The sequence below is a fragment of the Vanacampus margaritifer genome, chromosome 4, assembly GCF_051991255.1.
Source record: "Vanacampus margaritifer isolate UIUO_Vmar chromosome 4, RoL_Vmar_1.0, whole genome shotgun sequence".
In the NCBI taxonomy this organism is placed as follows: Eukaryota; Metazoa; Chordata; class Actinopteri; order Syngnathiformes; family Syngnathidae; genus Vanacampus; species Vanacampus margaritifer.
Window position 1 is genome coordinate 22,269,574 of NC_135435.1, and position 22,471 is coordinate 22,292,044.

At 39.6% G+C, this 22,471-nt stretch overlaps 1 protein-coding gene across 7 annotated transcripts in view; it reads right to left on the bottom strand.

Annotated features, from left to right (window-relative positions):
• loxl1 (lysyl oxidase-like 1) overlaps positions 1-22,471 on the bottom strand; it is a 66,888-nt gene that overhangs the window by 39,273 nt on the left and 5,144 nt on the right. For 4 of the 7 annotated variants that reach the window (XM_077564074.1, XM_077564064.1, XM_077564067.1 and 1 more), the window contains exons 1-3: positions 17,508-17,589; positions 7,143-7,342; positions 3,929-4,080 (exon numbers count right to left, since the gene is read on the bottom strand). The exons of 1 other annotated variant lie outside the window; for it this stretch is intronic. The gene's annotated coding sequence lies outside the window, so the exon portion shown is untranslated. Of the gene's footprint in view, positions 1-3,928; positions 4,081-6,367; positions 6,429-7,142; positions 7,343-17,507; positions 17,590-22,471 lie in introns of those variants that run through there. 2 more of the 7 variants (XM_077564065.1, XM_077564066.1) reach the window with 2 other exon arrangements.

A 22,471-nucleotide genomic window follows, 5' to 3' on the forward strand; every position in this document is an offset into this window, starting at 1 on the left:
AAACTTGTCATTATAACAATTTTTGCGGAAGGTGCTTTGCTCCCGTAAAGTAATGATGGGACGTACTGTGACGAGGCTTTAACTTGTTCAGTTTTAGTTGACTTAAAACCCGCCAAAACGGAGTCATGACCTCAAATAGACATCCGGCCGGCTTGCCGGCATGTACACAACCCAAGCTTTATTTTCTTTGTTTAACAAGACTTCAAAACATGGACATTTTTCTTGCTCCATGGAAGTGTGACGACAAATGGCCGTGCGGTTAACTTGGAAGTGGCAAAATATTACGTACGGGTTTTGCACATATGGTTTGAAAATGATTAATTACAAATTCAAGGCAGAACTGTTTGTGACGATTAATTTATGTTAGCCAATGTTAGCCCAAAAATTTCCCGCCCTATCCTACAATGCAACATGCTAAAATGATTACTATGCGATTTAATTCACTCCAATTGTATTGTGATACTTTTTACACTGGTCTGCATCATGAGAAAATTTGCATGAACAAAGTGACCTACAACATTTTCCAGGTCATTCATTTTTGTCTATATGATCCTATTTTTTTTCTTATTAGATTTTTTTTTTAAAGTATAATTACAATAATTCCCATTCCAGTAGCCACAATTTGAACCAAGAATGCTTGTCAACATAATGTGCATTAACTTGCCAGCTAAACCTCATTAAGTCTAGGATGCATATAACAGATTGTAAACTGAGCCTAAGCCACTGACATTAGTGGGGTTTCCATCTAGCCATTTTTATTCGAATTTTCAAGTAATGTGAAAATAAAACTGAATGGAAACACTAGAAATAAAAAAAAAAATTTAAAAAACGTTTCTACGCTTGGAGGGGGTGGATTTTGAAGCATATCGAAAAAAGAAAAACGTGAATTCAGAGCGAGGAGGCCGAGGTAAAGTCCAAAACAAAAAGGTTTTATTAATTAAACAAAAACAAGATGTTGCACAACGTGTCCACAAAAAACAACAAAGTCTTAAATCAAACCAAACTCAAGTGGCATGACGAGGAACTAGCAAGACTTGGGGGGAAACGACAAAACTTGAGAATGACAACGGACTGACCCAGACAGGACAAACACAACAGACTAAATACACAGACACTGATGAGACACGCCTGGGGAACACAATAGGCTGAGAGCACCGATTGGTCAGACACACTGGGAAGGGAAGAAACACAGGTGGACGTGATCAGACATAACGAGACAAGGGGAGAAATCAGGAACACATGACAAACACCAACCACAGACAAAAACAACAAACATACCCGTAATAAACAAAACCCAACCTCTACAAAACCGAAACATAACATGGTCAAAATAAAACATATTTGGAATTACAGTAAGATTCGATACATTTGACCTAATTAGATGCAGGACCTATGATTTGAAGCAGTGCAAAGAATATTGAATATTTTATGTATTTGCGGTCGGAATATTTCCCGTTTCTGTCCCCTGGGAAATTTCCCTACCAGGCTAACAAATTAGCAGCGGGAATCAAAGGCAACACCCATCGCTCTTCGCATCACGATATGGAAACTCCGGGTTGTGGAACAAAAACTTTCCCCGGGAAGCGCGCATAGCTTTTGTGTTGCTAGTTGGAGGGTGAAAGGAATGTCAAGAAGTTACTCAGACGTTTCCTCAATCAAAAAAACGATCGCTAACTAACTCTGCTGCTGAGCTGCGCTGTCGCAGATTCTGCGGCAATAATAAGCAAGGCGGAAATGTTTGGAAGACGCCCCCTCGCCCCCCCGACAAGAAACACAGAACTGTCGGCGTGATTTGTGCTTACTCTGAAGAGGTTTCGCGGGCGTTACAGTGGGGGGTCCGCGACAGGAAGTGACAGCAGTTTGATGAGAGCAACAGCAGGCAATTACAGTTCACCACCTCAGCGGGGAATTGGAGGCTGTAACCTTTTTTTGTAAGAACAGAGCCATCTTGGGGGAAATGATCGCGCAGTTCTCTTTTACCTTTCACCTGTGCTTTTTTCGGTATTTTGCTTCGACTGATGGATAATTAGTAGGTTCAGCATATTAAAGCATTCAAAACAAAACATTTACATGTATATAATAAACTCATAATCATTTATAGTCACCCGAAGTTTAATGATGCTGGCGCAACCGGCTCACCGGATGTCATAAATAAATAATAAATAAATATGACATAAATACAATCTACCCGTTTTTAGCCATCTCAGGTGGCGGACATTTTGCTACATGCTGTCGACTGAAAATTATGCTCAGGGCTACTAGCAACTAATCACAACTCAGCTTGTAAACATCACATGACCAAACTGACTGAGTCATGATTGGTTGTTATATGAGCCTGTTATGAACATTTTAAGTGTAAAAATATGTTTGCCTACCATGGTAAAAATTTTGGGGGGGGGGACAGATTCCTTTTGGGAAAAATTGTCAACCAGCATCAAAGAATGGATTGTGTTTTAATTTAGAGGTTTTCGTTATATTAACTCATTGACTGCCATTGACGGCTATAGACGTCAAAAATTCATTTGAACTATTTCTATTAGTTTAAATTTTTTCCCCACTTTTGTTAACAAAAGTATGAAAACCTATAACATTTTTTATTGTATTAGAACAGATATAAAATTTTTGATTAATCGTGAGTTAACTGGTGAAGTCATGCGATTAATTACGATTAAAAATTGTAATCGCCTGGCGCCCCTAATTTTTAATAATCTTTTCTTAAAAAAAAAAAAAAAAAAAAAAAGATTATTAAAAAATAATGTTAATTTTTTTTTTGTTTAAAAGAAAAGATTATTAAAAATTAGGGGCATCAGGCGATTAAAATTTGTAATCGTAATTAATCGCATGACCTCACTAGTTAACTCGCGATTAATCACAATTTTTATATCTGTTCTAAATGTACAACTAAAAAATCTAGGTTTTCATACTCTTGTCAACAAAAATGGGGAATTTTTTTTTAAAACTAATTAGAAATAGTTAAAATGTTTTTTTTTCAAAGTTTATAGCTACAGTATCAATGGCAGTGAATGAGTTAAGGACAGACCGATCATCGGCTGGGCCGATTATTGGCGCCTATATTCGGCATTTTGATCGATGTATCGATGTCGGCCTTTAAAAAAAAAAGTGCTGGCCAATAAAAGAGCAATTTAAAACTGTTAACGGCAGGTATGTATTTATTTACATTTTCAGTTAATTTTATAAGAGATGCTGCTGAACCTGGGAAATCTCTACCACTTTTATTTTTGTTTGAAATTATTACAAAGATATGTGAAAGTGTAACATTTTAGTTATTTTTTAGATTTTGGGAACTTAACCATTTACAATTTTTTTTGAAAATACTAATCAATTAAAAAACAATCGGTTGCAATAAAATTGAAATAAAATATTAAGGCTTAATGTTCCATTAATATAACATTGACATTTTGTTTATTTCCATTTATATTTATTTTTTTTATCTAATTTTTAAATTATATATTTTTATTTTCACCCTTAGTCATTTAGTTTATTTATCTAGTCATTTATTTGTTTTTAATTACATTTTCTATTCATGCACTCTTACGTGGCTTGTCTCCACCCAAAGAGAATAATGATGACGATGCAGCGGTGCATGGATTTTTAGCAAAAATGCCCGCGTGTGCTTGAGAGTCACCTGAAAAAATGACAAAATGACAAAGGGGGCCAAAGGGCTCTCGGATTTGTCTAGCATGATGAATGGTCGCCAGCCGACGGCGGATCACTCATGTCGTTATTGTTCCCAAAAAAAAAAAAGGCCCGAGTGTTACTCTCTACCCTTGGGTGGTCATTAGTAGTGCCCGTCCCCCTTCTCCCCTGCCCACCAGTAGATGGCGAGGGCGTTCCTACAGCTCCACGCCCAAAACCAGGGGGGACGCGCTCCCACTGTCCGTATATAATGATGATAATGATGACTTACATAAGAGTGCAGTATCTCCCTCTCAGCAGGCTCTCCGTAAGAAATGATGCTTTAGATCTCACAGCCTGCTTATGTCGTTCTTTTCTCTCTCTTCTTTGCTTCCAGAAAACTTTCTCTCTCTCTCTCCCCCTGTCCCGGCTTTGATCCCAGACCTAATTAGGCAGAAATTGATGAATGCAAACAGCGCGTCAGTTGTAGATTGTATTATGATGTTGTGAGGAAACATCTTGTTCGTAATGCGTTTTTTTTTTACATGCACAAGAATGTTAAAGCAGGAAGAAGGACACGTGGTGGAAAAGCTTTGAATCAGAGCTTGCTCATCGTTTGCATGCATTCTCTCATTGTGCAGTTTGTTTCATGTCCAATGATGACCTAGAGTCAATCTTTCTTGGAACCACAAGTGCCTTTGATTTAAGAACAGTACGTATAACATGTCATAATCTTATCACTAATAAAATATGGTGGGAATGCTGTTTCACGTATGATGCCAGAATGACAACCCTTGACTGTAGCTTTAAGAGGATATCCGACCCCAGGGGGAAGATAAATTAGCTGCGGTCAAAAAGTCCAAATGTCCAGCTCCTTCCTGCCTTCTCTGTAGTACAATTTATTATGTCCAAGTAAGAAGCATATTGATTTTTGCAGCATACTTGGCACATGAGGTAACTGAGGTTAAGTGGAGACATGCTTGTCCTCGCCTTTGTAGCAAATGGAAGTATCCAGTACTGTACAGTAGATTTGAAAGGAATCCAACTCTAAGGAGTGAGGAATTAGCAACACGTGATCTAATTACATGAGCACACATAAGAAATGAAGGTTTAATTGGTATTGATGATTATTAACGATTTTTTACATGTTTATTACATTTTTTTGGGCTAAAACTTGCATAAACAATGCTGCATGATTCAAAGGGAAACTATTAGGGGTGTCAAAATTAGTGCGCTAATTTTGAGTTAATTTAAGTTCCTTTAACGCCACAATTTTTTTTAACGCGCGATAAACGACACCCCTTACTTGGAAAGCCTGTACTGGCGGAATTTCGGTCGCCATGCAGCAGACACGTCTACGTCAAAATTTTGCTAATAAATGTAATAATAATGCAGATATTTGTGGAGACTGGGGTCAAGTTGTATTTAACAATTTTAGAAATGTGCACAATTTCACAAGTTACTTCATGTTAAAGATTCGATAGTTCTTAATATGAAAAGAAAAATCCTGAGCCGTCACCAACATCTTACTAATACAATTATGCCATCTAGTGGCAGAAAAATGACCTCAACACAAATCAATATCACACTCAGTACATCTTTTTAATTTTAACCCAATTTTATGAATTATTATGAAATTACTGTATCAATATTTCTATTAGTTTAACATTTTTCCCCATTTTTGTTAACAAGCGTATAAAACCTTTAAAAAAAAGTACATTTTACTGTACATTTAGAACAGATATAAAATTTACGATTAATCATGAGTTAACTTGAAGTCATCCGATGAATTACAATTTAAAAAATGTCATCGCCTGACACACACACACACACACATATATATATAATATATATATATATATATACATATATATATATATATATATATATATATATATATGTAAATCTGACTATTAATGCCTCACCAGTCAACTGAATGTCACTTGTTTTTAACAGCACCAAAAACTAGCATTGACACTACTTTTGCTAACACAAGAACAAGTGAATTCAATGAAAATGAAACATTTGTTTATTACATGATTGATATGCGCTTATTACATATTTATAGCATTAGTGCCAAAACTAGCATTCAGGGAATTCAGTTTAGAATTGTGTTCTTTTTGGGATGGGGGAGGGGCACTACACGTGCTATACAATCGCCTCTGAGAAAAACTGTTGGGAGATTTGCAACGTGTGACATTCTGAACGGCGCTAAACATTTGTGCCCTCCAAAGTCGTCAGATTACACGCTGTGTGAGCTTGTCGGCTTGATGCTTCCTGACACATTCAGGCCGACCAGGTCACCTTTGAGAAAGCGCGGTATTTTTGACCCGACACACTCCAAAGCCGAGAAGATCAGCAAAAGCGGGCTGCTACTTGAGGACGCGTCGAAGACGTCACACGTTACACCAGCTTGCCTCTGAAGTCAAATGGTCTGGAAAGTGTTTAGCCTGACATTCACAATAATATTCCCCCTAAACACACTTTGGTTGGAGAATATCATGAATTGCTTATTACTATTCTTGAAGTAAATGCACACAATTATTTACACAACACACTAAAATTTGGATGTTAATTTGTGCTAGTAGAGTACTTTACGTTTATTTTGTGTTCATTACTAACACTGAAACTAACATTAACTGTACACTTGCATGATGCACCAACTGAAGTAAATGAATGAATAATCATTTCTGCAGCATACCCTAGAAAATGGATCACAATCGGTGCTTACCTTAGACTTTAATGAGGCAGCTAGTGAAGTAAGAGCACAAGAATATCTTTCCCCCCAACACCTGGCACAAAATTATAATTGACACTATTCAGTGATATTTATTACACATGTATTACATGTTTATTACCACACTTATACTTTTTGTGTAAATTTTTTGGTTGAAGGACTTTATATGCTCTTGCATGGATAGACAATAGACTCCCCCCCAACACATGGCATAAATCATAATTGGTGCTATTTATGTATTACATGTTTATTACCACACATACTTTTTTGTGTGTAAATTATTTGATAGAGGGACTCTATATCCTCTTGTATAGCTAAACAATAGACTTCCCCCCAACACCTGGCACAAAATCATAATTGGCACTATTTAATTATGTTTATTACACATGTATTACATGTTTATTACCACACATTCTTTTCATCAAATTTATTTGATAGAAGGACTTTATATGCTCTTGTATGGATAGACAATGGTGTCCATTGATCGGTCATCGGAGAAATATTACTTCCTCATGACTCGCTCGAAAGGTGATGGGTTTGAATGACAGTTAAGACCCTTCTGTGTGGGCATTTTTCTTTCTCACATTCCCTCTGGCCATGGGTGTGGCCGGGTGAAACCACAATGTTAAATAAGTATTGGCAGGAATGAAAGCAGATGGTGATTAAAAGGAGCATAACATTTTTGGATAGCTGCCGCTGCTGTAAAGCGCGAGAGCGTGGGGAGGTGGCGGAGGTTGAGCGTAGCTTCATCCAAGTTCGACAGTATTACCTCCAGCGTCCCTCATTAGTCTTTGCGCTCGTCTTTGTGTGCGTGCAGCGGGAGGTTTCGCTCCAACAAAGCTTCCATCAGCACGGCTCGCCTGGAAGGCCTTCTCTTGCAGAAATGTTTAACTGCCCAACAGGCTAATTACTTCTCTGGCACATGGCCTCCTCTCCATTACGACCCTGCAAGAGACAGAGCTGCGTCTTCTGCAAAAAATAAAATAAAAAATTTAGTGAGGGGACCTCCTGAGACGCGGAGCCAGCATGAACCGCTGTATTGATCACATGTGATAACGAACCCGGTCGCAGCGTGAACTGACTTTTAACGTGTGACTAGACCTGTGGGGGTCCATTGCCTAAGACGGGTGTGAAAGAAGACACGCTGGCAACAGTAAAGGGTGGAAGCAGTACCATACCAAAAAATCAGCTAAGATTCCAAAGCACTGCATGTGATGTGCGAGGACATACAGCATAGATGGCAGACTGAAAACTTTCAGAACACGTCATCCATTCCACTCCACGATTCCCATTGCCGTACTACTCCCATTCTGGAGGTCATCTACATCACAGGTGTCAGAATCCGGTCCTCAGTGGCCAGAGTCATCCATGTTTTCGAGGTTTCTCTACTCCAACACACCTGATTCAGCGATCAGGATCATTATCAGGCTCCTGCGGAGCTTGCTGATTAGCTTATATATGAATCAGCTGTGTTGAACGTGGGAATCCTCTAAAACATGCAGGACTCAGACCCTCGAGGATCGGATCTACATTAAAAATGATTGTGCATCTGTCAGAGTGAGAGAGAGACACTAGAGTGTGGGAGAGACTAGAGAGAGAGAGAGAGAGAGAGAGAGAGAGAGGCTTGAGCAGGGGTGGCCAAGTTCGGTCCTCGAGAGCCACTGTCCAGCCTGTTTTCCATGTTTCTCTCCACTAACACACACCTGATTCATGATCAGGATCATTATCAGGCTTTTGCAAAGCTTGCTGATTAGCTGATCATGAGCTGATTCAGCTGCGCTGAAGATGGGAGACATGGAAAACAGGCTGGATAGGGGCTCTCGAGGGCTGAACTTGGCTACCCCTGCACTACAGAGAGAGAGAGAGAGAGATTGAGACAGAGAGAGAGGAAAGAGAGAGGGAGACTAGAGTGAGTGATAGACTAGAGAGAGGGAGAGAGAGAGAGAGAAACTAGAGAGGGAGAGAGAGACACTAGAGTGAGTGATAGACTAGAGAGAGGGAGAGAGAGAGAGAAGAGAAACACTAGAGTGAGAGAATAGAGAGTAGAGATGGGGAGACTAGAAAGAGCAGAGAGAGAAAAGTATAGTGAGTGAGAGACTAGAGAGAGAGTGAGGGGAGACAATAGCGAGAGAGAGAGAAGAGAGAGACTAGAGGGAGAGAGAGACACTAGAGTGAGTGTTAGACTAGAGAGAAAGAGAGAGAGAGAGAGAGAGAGAGAGAGAGAGAGAGAGACACTAGAGTGAGAGACTAGAGAGGGAGAGACTAGACAGGAAGAGAGAAACACTATAGTGAGTGAGAGACTAGAGAGAGAGAGAGCGAGGTGAGACACTAGAGATAGATAGAAAGAGAGAGAGACTAGATAGAGAAAGGGGAGATGCAAGAGAGGGAGGAAAGAGAGAGAGAAACTAGAGAGGGAGAGAGAGACACTAGAGTGAGTGATAGACTAGAGAGAGGGAGAGAGAGAGAGAGAAACTAGAGAGGGAGAGAGAGACACTAGAGTGAGTGATAGACTAGAGAGAGGGAGAGAGAGAGAATTAATAAAGGGAGAGACAAGAGGGAGAAAGTCTAGAGAGAGTATAGAGAGGGAGAGACTAGAGAGAGAGAGAGAGAGAGAGAGAGAAAGAGAGAGAGACTTGAGAGAGGGAGAGACTAGACAGGAAGAGAGAGACACTATAGTGAGTGAGAGACTAGAGAGAGAGAGAGCGAAGTGAGACACTAGAGATAGATAGAAAGAGAGAGAGACTAGATAGAGAGAGGGGAGATGCAAGAGAGGGAGGAAAGAGAGAGAGAAACTAGAGAGGGAGAGAGAGACACTAGAGTGAGTGATAGACTAGAGAGAGGGAGAGAGAGAGAATTAATAAAGGGAGAGACAAGAGGGAGAAAGTCTAGAGAGAGTATAGAGAGGGAGAGACTAGAGAGAGAGAGAGAAAGAGAGAGAGACTTGAGAGAGGGAGAGACTAGACAGGAAGAGAGAGACACTATAGTGAGTGAGAGACTAGAGAGAGAGAGAGCGAGGTGAGACACTAGAGATAGATAGAAAGAGAGAGAGACTAGATAGAGAGAGGGGAGATGCAAGAGAGGGAGGAAAGAGAGAGAGAAACTAGAGAGGGAGAGAGAGACACTAGAGTGAGTGATAGACTAGAGAGAGGGAGAGAGAGAGAATTAATAAAGGGAGAGACAAGAGGGAGAAAGTCTAGAGAGAGTATAGAGAGGGAGAGACTAGAGAGAGAGAGAGAAAGAGAGAGAGACTTGAGAGAGGGAGAGACTAGACAGGAAGAGAGAGACACTATAGTGAGTGAGAGACTAGAGAGAGAGAGAGAGCGAGGTGAGACACTAGAGATAGATAGAAAGAGAGAGAGACTAGATAGGGAGAGGGGAGATGCAAGAGAGGGAGGAAAGAGAGAGAGAAACTAGAGAGGGAGAGAGAGACACTAGAGTGAGTGATAGACTAGAGAGAGGGAGAGAGAGAGAATTAATAAAGGGAGAGACAAGAGGGAGAAAGTCTAGAGAGAGTATAGAGAGGGAGAGACTAGAGAGAGAGAGAGAAAGAGAGAGAGACTTGAGAGAGGGAGAGACTAGACAGGAAGAGAGAGACACTATAGTGAGTGAGAGACTAGAGAGAGAGAGAGCGAGGTGAGACACTAGAGATAGATAGAAAGAGAGAGAGACTAGATAGAGAAAGGGGAGATGCAAGAGAGGGAGGAAAGAGAGAGAGAAACTAGAGAGGGAGAGAGAGACACTAGAGTGAGTGATAGACTAGAGAGAGGGAGAGAGAGAGAGAGAAACTAGAGAGGGAGAGAGAGACACTAGAGTGAGTGATAGACTAGAGAGAGGGAGAGAGAGAGAATTAATAAAGGGAGAGACAAGAGGGAGAAAGTCTAGAGAGAGTATAGAGAGGGAGAGACTAGAGAGAGAGAGAGAGAGAGAAAGAGAGAGAGACTTGAGAGAGGGAGAGACTAGACAGGAAGAGAGAGACACTATAGTGAGTGAGAGACTAGAGAGAGAGAGAGCGAAGTGAGACACTAGAGATAGATAGAAAGAGAGAGAGACTAGATAGAGAGAGGGGAGATGCAAGAGAGGGAGGAAAGAGAGAGAGAAACTAGAGAGGGAGAGAGAGACACTAGAGTGAGTGATAGACTAGAGAGAGGGAGAGAGAGAGAATTAATAAAGGGAGAGACAAGAGGGAGAAAGTCTAGAGAGAGTATAGAGAGGGAGAGACTAGAGAGAGAGAGAGAAAGAGAGAGAGACTTGAGAGAGGGAGAGACTAGACAGGAAGAGAGAGACACTATAGTGAGTGAGAGACTAGAGAGAGAGAGAGCGAGGTGAGACACTAGAGATAGATAGAAAGAGAGAGAGACTAGATAGAGAGAGGGGAGATGCAAGAGAGGGAGGAAAGAGAGAGAGAAACTAGAGAGGGAGAGAGAGACACTAGAGTGAGTGATAGACTAGAGAGAGGGAGAGAGAGAGAATTAATAAAGGGAGAGACAAGAGGGAGAAAGTCTAGAGAGAGTATAGAGAGGGAGAGACTAGAGAGAGAGAGAGAAAGAGAGAGAGACTTGAGAGAGGGAGAGACTAGACAGGAAGAGAGAGACACTATAGTGAGTGAGAGACTAGAGAGAGAGAGAGAGCGAGGTGAGACACTAGAGATAGATAGAAAGAGAGAGAGACTAGATAGGGAGAGGGGAGATGCAAGAGAGGGAGGAAAGAGAGAGAGAAACTAGAGAGGGAGAGAGAGACACTAGAGTGAGTGATAGACTAGAGAGAGGGAGAGAGAGAGAATTAATAAAGGGAGAGACAAGAGGGAGAAAGTCTAGAGAGAGTATAGAGAGGGAGAGACTAGAGAGAGAGAGAGAGAGAGAGAGAGAGAAAGAGAGAGAGACTTGAGAGAGGGAGAGACTAGACAGGAAGAGAGAGACACTATAGTGAGTGAGAGACTAGAGAGAGAGAGAGCGAAGTGAGACACTAGAGATAGATAGAAAGAGAGAGAGACTAGATAGAGAGAGGGGAGATGCAAGAGAGGGAGGAAAGAGAGAGAGAAACTAGAGAGGGAGAGAGAGACACTAGAGTGAGTGATAGACTAGAGAGAGGGAGAGAGAGAGAATTAATAAAGGGAGAGACAAGAGGGAGAAAGTCTAGAGAGAGTATAGAGAGGGAGAGACTAGAGAGAGAGAGAGAAAGAGAGAGAGACTTGAGAGAGGGAGAGACTAGACAGGAAGAGAGGGACACTATTGTGAGTGAGAGACTAGAGAGAGAGATGAGAGAGAAAGAGAGAGAGAGGCTTGATACTATTAATGCTACCATAACGTGAAAAGGCGTAGACGTACTAATCAATACAAGCATAGATGATGTTTTTATAAAACTTTTATAGAACTGCTACATTAGTTAGATTTCCATCCAATTGTTTAGAATTTGTTAAGCGAATTTACTGAAAATGTGCAAAACGGACATGCGACTTACGCCCGTTTCAGTAAATTCTTCTTTTGCGAATATTGAGAGGGGACTCGCTGTAGGTGGCGGTATACACCATAGAGATGTGATCCACCAGTTATTTAAAAAAAAAGAAGAAGAACGGGAAACGATTGCGCCGTGCCATGACATCGTCTGAGTTTGCTTTTGTAATTCCTAAAACATAGCGTTTATTTGCTCTTTTCCATGTCCGCCATTCATGCTGTTAGCGTCCGCCATTGCTTTGTGACTACAAACCCACGTGTGACGTAATATCCGGTCAAAACGTGCGAAAAGATGATTGGTCACTCCACTCGCCAATAGTCTGTCATCAAAGCAGGATTTTTTTTTCTGCCTTTTCTATCCCTTGCACGTCTTTTCTGTGAAACTGCACTCTTGACACATTTGTTTATACATACTAGTTTACAAAAATGCTCTGTGAGATTTCATTTTTTTTCATATTCCAGATTGCTATTGGATTTCTGTACATCTTGATATTGACTTTACTGACAACGCACGGGGGGGAATGACAAACAGGTTAATTATTGAATGACTCAATGAAAGTCTTCCATTCACCATGGATTTTCATCTCAGCCAAATGAAGCGCACGTGCCGCGCTGAGGAATTGGAAATAGAAAGAGGGGAAAAACCTTTCAGAAACAACTCGTGCAATTAAGTCAGGCATCCATTAAGGTGAAGCCAAACGAATACGCCGCTTGTAATTATGGGAAATTTTGTTGGCAATTAGCTCGCCGGGAGGTTTGTTGTGTTCATTTGAGATAATAAAATAAAGAGGAGTAAAAACAAATGTTTAGTTGAAAAAGGTCAATTTATGTGTTACTGTATTTCCTCAAATGGACACTGTACAAGACAATTAAAAGTAAAAGAAAGAAAATTTTTTTTGGGGGGGGTTAGTCGATTTATCGATTTAAAAAAAAAAGTCGTTAGTGAGAGCACTAAAACACATCTTAAATTACCACGCTTTTGCCAGTAGAGCACCGCCTGCTGGTTGTGCCGCGCTACTGCCTCACATTTACTCCCATAGAACAACTTGGATCCACCGCATCTCAGATCCATGTAAAAAAAAAAAAAAAACTTTCTCCTCTGCACAGAGGAGCAGAAAGCAAGCTCAGACGTGACACGCATGCAGGCGAAGTTCGCAACAGAGAAGGTTGTGAATTATTGAAAAGCAAACAAGACCTCGGCGAGGGGCCGGGATAACCGTTCATTTAGGTAATGCATGCCGAGGGCACTGTCAAATTCCCCCTGAAAAGCAGCCACGACGCCACCAAAGGAATTGAAAGAGGGGAAAAGCACATTGCGGCATATTCGTGTACTCATTCATCGTGAGTGCTTGCCAAGGACTTTTTGATTCGCTTGCATCCTATTAAAACAAAACAATGGCGGATTTTTGGACTTGAATTACATTACGCTGGGATAATCTCATTTACAAGGCAGTGTGAAGTTATGCGCTATACACTCTTTTTTTTTTCCCCCTCCAAAGGCTTGCAGACAGTTGAATTGAAAATCTTGATGTTTGTGTAACTGACTGAAAAAAGATCTGTAGTATCATATCTCTGCAAATAGTGGGTGAGATTGTTATCTGTCAGGAGTGGATGTGGATGTTTGTCCAATAAACATTTTAGAATAATATTTAACAGTGACATCGGTATCTCACAAAAGGCTTACACCCCTCACATTTCTGCATATATTTAATTTAGGGGAGTCAGGCGTTTACATTTTTTAATCATAATTAATCGCATGATTTCAGTAATTAACTCAAGATTAATCAGAATTTTTATATCTGTTCGAAATGTACAGTAAAATAATTTTAAATTTTCATACTCTTAACATAAAAGTGGAAAAAAATGTTAAACTAATAGAAATATGCCTGCATCTTTAAGTCATTAATACAGTAATTTCACAATAATTCATAAAATTGAGTCAAAATAAAAAATATGTACTCTACTGTAAAAAACGAGTGTGATGTTGATTTGTGTTGAGGTCATTTTTCTGCCACTAGATGGCATCATTGCATTTGTAAAACGTTAGTGGCAGCTCAGTGCATTTTTCTTTTCATATTAAGAGCTTTCTAATATTTAACATGAAGAAATTCTGCACATTTTTTAAATTGTAAAAATCAACTTGACCCCAGTCTCCACAAATATCTGCATTATTATTACATTTATTACAGCTAAATTTTGACGTAGACGCGTCTGCTGAGTTGCGACCGGAATTCCCCCAGTACAGGCTTTCCAATTAATGGGCAGTCATTAATTGCGAATAGTGGTGTTAAAGGAACTTAAAATTAACTAAAAATTAACACACTAATTTTAACACCCCTAATTCAATTGTAAAATATTCATGGGACAATAGTGAAATAATGACACTTTGACACAATTAGTTACTGTTTTGCTTATATCACAGAGTAAACGTATTGTTTCCTTAAAAATAACTAAAAATATCGCCAGCCAACCCCCTGGCTAAATCGAGTACTGAAAACTTTTTTAATAGGTTTTAGGTGAACTAATGAATACACACACGCTCGCATGCACACACGCACATACACATATTCACCCACATACAAAAAAATAAAAGAAAAAAAAAAGGAGAGCAATGATGATGACATGTCAAATCGGTAAAATTACCGAATGAACAATACTGAGCTCTCCAGAAAAAAAAAAGAAGAAAAAAAAAAATATATATTGTGATTTAAAAAAAAGTTAATTCTCAGACTGTTCGGTAAATATTTATTCATACACATACATTTTCTGAGTTTATAAAAACATTTTTGAAAAATAGTTATTTTGTGATCAAAAGCATTGATTTGAATCTTTATCAGGCTGTTTTGTCCAAAAATTTCGAATAAACAAAAAAATACTGAAAATTTTGAATTCAATCCATATCAATATCCATATCAATTTCAAACTACATTTTGGGGGTATTTTTTTAAATTTCATTAAAAAAAATGCAGTAATGTATTGATGTAAGCCCCACCCATTTTTGTTAAGCCTACCTCAGGTTAAACCACGCCCATTTACGGTTTATGCCACGCCCACTCCAAATACAGATCATTTAGATGGTCGAACAGATACAGATAATGCTGTTATTTTTCAAATATGCTGAGGGCCCTAGAAATAGACTGTGGGCCGCAAATGGTTCCCGGGTCTTAGTACATATGACTCGAATAGTGATTTAAAGAATACCCAGCTCTCTGGATGTTTGTTGCAAGTTGAAGGGTTAGTAAATGTAATAGTGCATGTCTGTTCATGTTCCTGTCCAGAGGTGTGAGGCTGTGAGCAATGAGTTTGTTTTTGTCAATGTGCAAAATCTCAAAGTCTCTCGGGATCCCTGTCATAGCTAAAATCTGAGTGACTTTGCTCTATTTTTTTGTGTACATGTCTTCCGCTTCATGCGACATGGCAAGGAACAAGAACATGAAATTTTTTGTCGATCTATATTTGTGTATTTTTGTGTTTGTCTTTACTTGTATTGGCATTTAACTAATTTGCTCCCAAAGACGCATAAATACGTTCTTTTTGAGATATTACCATGGTCCCAAAAACATATTTATGCGTTTTCTTTTTTTAATGCTAGAGCATACAGAAGGCGTTGATGCAGCTTCTGAACTGAAGACAAAGCTTAAAGCAATAGTAGTTATTACAAAAACGGCTAGCAAGTGATAGCAGAGTATAAGAGATCAACCAAGGACATGTTGCAAAAAGACTAATCAGTTAAAATCCAGTAAAACAGCCGGGAGCAAAGGGGATTGCTTCAGTGAAAATGGCTGGGAGGGAATGAGTTAAACTGAGGGCCATTTAGTTTTATGCCTGCCTGCTGCCTCCAAGAACGAACTCCCAAACTCGATTTGCATCGCTTACGGCGCAAATTGGCAAGCGTGAGCGCTGTCATTTCCTCTCATAAGACACGAGTCAACCCGCATTTTCCAAGTGTCACTAAACTAAATCCACTCATTAGGCTTTCCAGTCTTATCAGTTGTTTATGGGATCACAAGAAAGTCCAACTTTATTGGCGGGTGATTCCGCTCCAGGCGTTCTCTCGTCTGGTATCTCTGTATCTTGTGTAAAGCTTACTGTCATCAAGGAGTCCCTTTCTCATCTCCATCCGCTGGAGTTATAAGTGTCGGCCATTAACGCGCCGCATGTGTGGAAAGGCGAGGGAGAAAAAAAACAAAGCACAACCGGCAGCCTCTGACTGATCTTATCGAGGTCATCCCCTGGATAGCAGCGAGGAAAATAAAACAGATAAGCCATCTTCTATAACTTAATTAGCTTTTTATCACACAATGCAATTACAAAATTGTCAAGCTATTGGGTGTCGGGAGACTGCCGCCAATACTTTGACGGAGCGAACAATCACAAAGTGGTCAATGCCACTCAGAGAGTGATGGTTTCTCTAGCGAAGGAGGCCTGTGAAGTCTGCACTAAAAGGCGATGCCGCAGGGAGCAATGTGTTTATTTAGCATCCTTTGAGCAAAGCTACCTCAATGCAGAACACACAATTCAAGGGGCCCGAGACACAGTGGTGTTGCCGATAAGGGAGATTAATGGTGTTGTCCCAGCCGGTCGCACGTGCACCCCGAATGTGTCCGCTATCGAAAAAGCATCGCGGCGGCTGCAGGAGGCGAAAGGACAAGATGTCACATGAATAAATAAAGCCAGGAGAACAGGAAGGGCCGGTTCCCGCACGTTATGGTCAATGCACAAAAATGACATTAAGAAGTGAAAACACGGAGATGTCCACATTTATAAATAAATCATAAGGTTAAGAAGAGGAGTTTTTACAGTCATGGCAAAAAAAAAAAATGGATGTGTGTAAGTGTGCTCCGAAATTTGCATGGATATTGCATTGCATTCGCGTGGCCGTGTTTGTGTCAGCGGAGCTGCGGGTCTATTATCACCTTTGTAATCTTGACGCAGTGGCGCACAATCACGCTTACGTCTGAATGTTTTTGTCAAAGGAAAAGATTTCATGAGCGTTCATGTTGTTGCATGGAGCAAACAGTACCAAGCAATGAATGATCAACTAAGGCTTATTTGCAGACAAAACACACACACACAAAAAAAAAAAAACATCCCTCATTGGTTTAGCATTTCTAATGCAACTTCATTTTCTTCCTTACTTTTGTTTTTCGTTAACATTCTGGGCCTGAATTTCATTCTGGTATCACACCCTAATTACATAAATTGAATTGAATAGATATAAGTATTCCTAACTTATCTTCTATACATTATGCATTGTGAAACACCAACAAAATTATGTTAACAATCACAATTAGCTTGCTAGCGATTACCACTTCAGGTAAATAAACAAGTCTATGCTAAACAGTTAGCAATCGCGATTAGCATTAGCTTGCTAGCGATGACCAATTCAGGTAAACAAGCCATATGCTAAACGGTTAGCAATCGCGATAAGCATTAGCTCGCTAGCGATTACCACTTCAGGTAAACAAGCCTATGCTAAACGGTTAGCAATCGCGATTAGCATTAGCTCGCTAGCGATTACCACTTCAGGTAAACAAGTCTATGCTAAACGGTTAGCAATCACAATTAGCATTAGCACGCTAGCGATTACGACTTAAAGTAAACAAATGCTAACTACAATTTAGTTCGCATATGCACTATTATATCAACATTACACATGTGATAGTGTCTTAAAAGTCACTTACAGATGATGCTTCAACATTATTCCATCAGTAAACAAGTGTAGCACTAGCTGTTAGCTGCATGAGGTGAATGACTTCCTGTTCCTGTCTTCTTCTGGGCATGTTTAGTGCATGACTGCCCTCTACTGGTTAAGTGATAAAACCACCTGATGTATTTCTGTGCATCCTGAAACTGGTGGAGAGCAGCTCGGAAGAATCTACGTAGCAGTCTACATCTTCTTTACTCAGTGTACAAAAACAGTTGGACTCAAATGCAAGCCACCACCAGTCACAAAAGAGCCAAATTAGTCCATTTGTAACAAAAGATGATCAATAGCAACTAAGAGTCCTATCAATAAAATAGCTCAAATGGAATCAGGCAGTGTAAACGTAGCCTAAAACAGGTGAATGAGCCCCTGTAGTACTGCTTGTTCCTATCATGTTTTAAGTTTAAAGCAAGCCGTATCCAAGACATCAATCAATGGGCCGTCCGCTGAGAGGCCTTGATTAACCTGATGCATAATTCATCGTCAGCGCGTGACGGTCTCAGCGTGTGAAGGAGCGGCGGTTTTGATTTAAAGGTTCGGCCAATCTTTGATTGCAGCCTAAGAAGAAGCATGTTGAAATGAAAGTGCCCCCTCTTTTTTTTTTGTGTGTGTGTGTGTTATCTGCAAGGCATTTATCAGCGGGATTGCTCTAATGGGGATGTCACTTGTGGGTTGGGGCGGGGGTGGGGGGCGCTGGGGCGTCTCCCTTGGGCTTCAGAAGAGGCGCCGTGATGGAGATGAAGAGCCATGTAAAGATTAGCCATATCTCCAAATGAGACCTCCAGTCATATTAGGAGACGCGGAATTGTGCTCTTTAATCTACGTGCTATTTATCATGGTGCAATGATGTCAGCATGCGGCCAGACATATAAGCTGAAGTAGTATCAACATCTCAGTAGGTCACAGATCTGGGCAAGGACCCAATGAGCATAGTAGGGCCCGGCCGATTAATCAGCTGCCGATTATAATCGGACGATTATTGCCCTTCAAACGCCGGCCAAAACAATCGTCTAATTGGGCCGAATGTCTTATTATTTTCCCCTTAAAACGTTATAATCGAAGAAACCCGAAGTTTCCGACATTGTGAAAAGTACCCCGAATGCACCATTTTTGCTTACGTAGCAACTAGCAAGTGTGTAACATGTTCTGGTTATTCTATTCCTAAGTGTCCTTTAAGCCGTTTTTAAAACATTGTTAGCCTAGCGCTAAAAGCAAAGGGAGGATCCCATTCAAATGCTAACAGGACGTTAGCATCGACTTCGGGAATGTTTTTCCTTCAAATAACGAATATTCACTCACGAATGCTGTGGGAACCCACAGGTAAGAGAAGACTACGCAAAGGCAGTCCAGTCCAGTAACTTTTTTCTGTACTCACTTTAAGTGTGTACACAATGGATGCACGGCACCACACTGCCCCCAAAAGGCCAAAACGCACAGGAACAGTCAGTATTTGTTCGTACTGTTTTTTCAGTTGCTATTATCTTAGGTTATTCTATTCTCATTTCACTTTCTTGTTTTATTTTGTCATTGTCCTTCCAAGTTATATTTAAAGTTGATATGGCAAAGATTCAAAGACTTTGTTTTCTCAAAATTCAAGGGTGCAAACATCCAAGGATTTTATTTTTTTTGTCTTAACACACATAACATAGCACGAAATACAGTCCCCAGAGTTTTGAGAGGCAAAATCTAGAATTATTTGACTTTAGGAGCGTTTAACTTCACAGATACCACTGTACTATGGAACACATTATTAAGGTGTATGAAACTGAAAAAACAAACATCCATTCATCCATTTTCCGAACCACCGCTTTCAATGCTCAAAGTAACTGAAACGGTAAGAAATAGCGGCCAAATTTTTTCACGGAATAGATGATTTAACTTTTGATGAATTCATTCAGTTTTTGGTACTTCTTGATGCAAAAAGCAATCGCCCCTTTAAACTTGACTAAAACAGCTGAACATCCCATTTTCCGCTTGGCTGAGCTGGCTCTAATGATCTCTTGATAATGGGCTTGACTGGAATCTCAATGCCGTGACCAGACCTCCTCCTCTGCCTTTTTGTTTTGGGACTTTTGGGTTGAGTGCAAAATGTTGCTTCATGTTACTGAATGCTTGCTTTTAAAGGCTCATCTACTTTTAGGATTGGCTCTGTAAAAATAATATCCACGGCAAAGCATGGAAGGGCTTAGTCGACAAGTAGTATTTAGAAAAGTCAAAAGTATGTGTTGATTGATTTTTTTTTTTGACCAAAACAAAAAGTTAACCTTATAACAATGTAATAAATGTGTAATAAATGTGTAATAAACATGTAATGGGTTTAAATGATTGGGGCACATTTCTCTCTGTTAAGAGAATAATTATTGGTATGAAATTACGTTTTTGGTGCGTGAACATTTTGCGTAATTCACGTTTTAGTATACATCAGGGTTTGCAAACATTTTCTAGTTTAGAGTTTGTTGATCTTTTACAAGGGAGAAAGGAATTCCCTCTTAATCCTAACACCAATTAAACATGACTACTATACCTAAATGCCATAGAAACTGAAAAAAATGCTTAGAACTCTGACACTGTAACCATGGCAAGTCCGCAACATTATCATTTTTTTTGCCATATCCTGGAACACTGTCCTTAAATTAGGTTTACTGAAGGAAGTAGTGATTTGAAGGCAGCAGTGGTGGCGGCCCCTGCGGTCCGTGACATTGCTCGCAATGTTTAATTAAGCCACATCTACTCTTGATGGTGCAAGTTGCTAGTCACGAGCCCCCCGAGGACTGGCGAACGGCTGAGTGAAGCACATTCATGTTGTTCCTAAGATTGTTTTCTGCCGTTAAAGGAACAGTACAACCCCAAGAAGTTAAGGGAAAAAGAGCACGTCCCAATTCTTCCGCAAAACATGTCACCGCGGAGGATTATACCGCTATAATATTGTCGACGTTAACACAGTGGAAATTAGAGACTTTTGGCGCGGCGCTCTCTCTCAAATCGCAAATGACTCTTTTGTCTGGAGCAAATCCTTCCACTCAGTCTGAGTGGATGGGAATCAGATTTGTACCCTTCTGTACGAATGCAACGCTTCAGAGACTTCAGTCATAATCATAATAAACTTTCATACTTGTAGGTCAGGTGTATTCAGCTACATTTTAAAAAAAAGGCCTATAAGAAAATGTCTTGAAGCAAATGTCCAAAAGATCATAATGTCTAGGATCTGGATCACAGTCTGCCAGTTAGTGACCTCAGTTCTAGGTCCTCGCACCGTGGATTACAGGTTAGAACGATAAATTGAAATCACTTATTTGGTTGTCGTTTGACTGATAATTTTGATGCCGCACTAGCTTTTTATTAGAAAAATAGCTTCTCTGATCTTCAAGATTTATGTTAATAAATGTGTAATTAATGTGTAACAACCCACTAGTGATTATCATCTGCGACAACCTCTGTTAACTTCTTGCTTTGGTCACTTGTGATGTCGATTCTCATTTCAGAACAAATAAACATTAACATGTAATGAGCATCATTGAATAGCACCAAACCCAATTTTAATATAGGGTTAGGAATAATAGTGTGCTTTTGCTTCACTAGTCATTACATCATTTACCAAGTGTTGTGCTACTAGTCAATGCTAGTTTTGAAGAATAACATGTTAAAAGCATGTAATAAAGACATTGATTAAATTTATTATCACCAGTTGCGAACCAAATATGATAGTTCACTAGCTTGTGCATCAGTGTAATGTTAAAGCTAGAGTTAAAGCTAGAGTTGGCACGCAAGCATGTAATAACCATGTAATAAACTGTAATCAGTTAGTAAATATCACTAGGTAGCGCCAATTATGAATTATATGATTTTTTTTAAATCAAATGTCCAAACCAAAAGATCATAATGTCTAGGATCTGGACTACAGTCGGCCAGTTTGTGACATCTGTTCTAGGTCCCGCCCCTTGGATTACAGATTAGAAATATGAAATTAAATCAAAACACTTTTGATAGTAACACATTTGGTTGTGATTTGAAAATAGTTTGAAAGAGTTTTGATGGCGCACTTGCTTGTTATAAGAAAAGCTTCTCTGATCCTCAAGATTTGTGTAAATGTGTAATTAATATGTAATAACCACTAGTGATTACCACCTACGACAACCTCTGTTAAATTCTCTTTTGTGTTTAATTGTCTTGTTGTATATAACGTGTTAGCATCTTGCTTCATTCACTTGTGATGTCGATTCTTGCTTTAGAACAAATAAAAAATAATGTAATGAGCGTCACTAAATAACACCAATCCCAATTTTAATGTTCATTGCAGGAATAATAGTGTGCTTTTACTTCACTAGTCATTACATTATTTATCAAGCGATTTAGCCAATGCTAGTTTTGAAGACTAGCATGTTATAAGCATGTAATAAAGACATTGATCAAATTAATTATCACCAGTTGCGAACCAAATATGTTAGACGTTCACTAGCATGTGCATCAGTGTAACGTTAAAGCTAGAGTTGGCACTAGCATAAGAAGCATGTAATAACCATGTAATAAACATCACTGGGTAGCGCCAATTACTGTACTGTGCATTTACGTCACTGCATTGCATCATTCAAGTAGTGCTGGGGATCGTTTCTGTGCTAATAAAAAACATAGAAATGTAATACACATGTAATATACGTCATGCAGTAGGACCAATCATAAATACAATAACCATTCTTGTGAATTAACATCTTCAGGCATTGCATCATTCAAGCATAGCATTGACACTCTTCTTTGTGCAAAAAAAATGTACTAAACATGTAGTAAATGTGTAATAAACTGAATAGTACCAATTAAATAACCCACACATTAATAAGACTACAGCAGCAGGTGCAAATTTTAATAGACGTTGATGGATTATTATTATTTTTATTTTAAGAACACACAAATAGGAAACGCAAGCTGTAGGTTACAGAGTCCATCCTC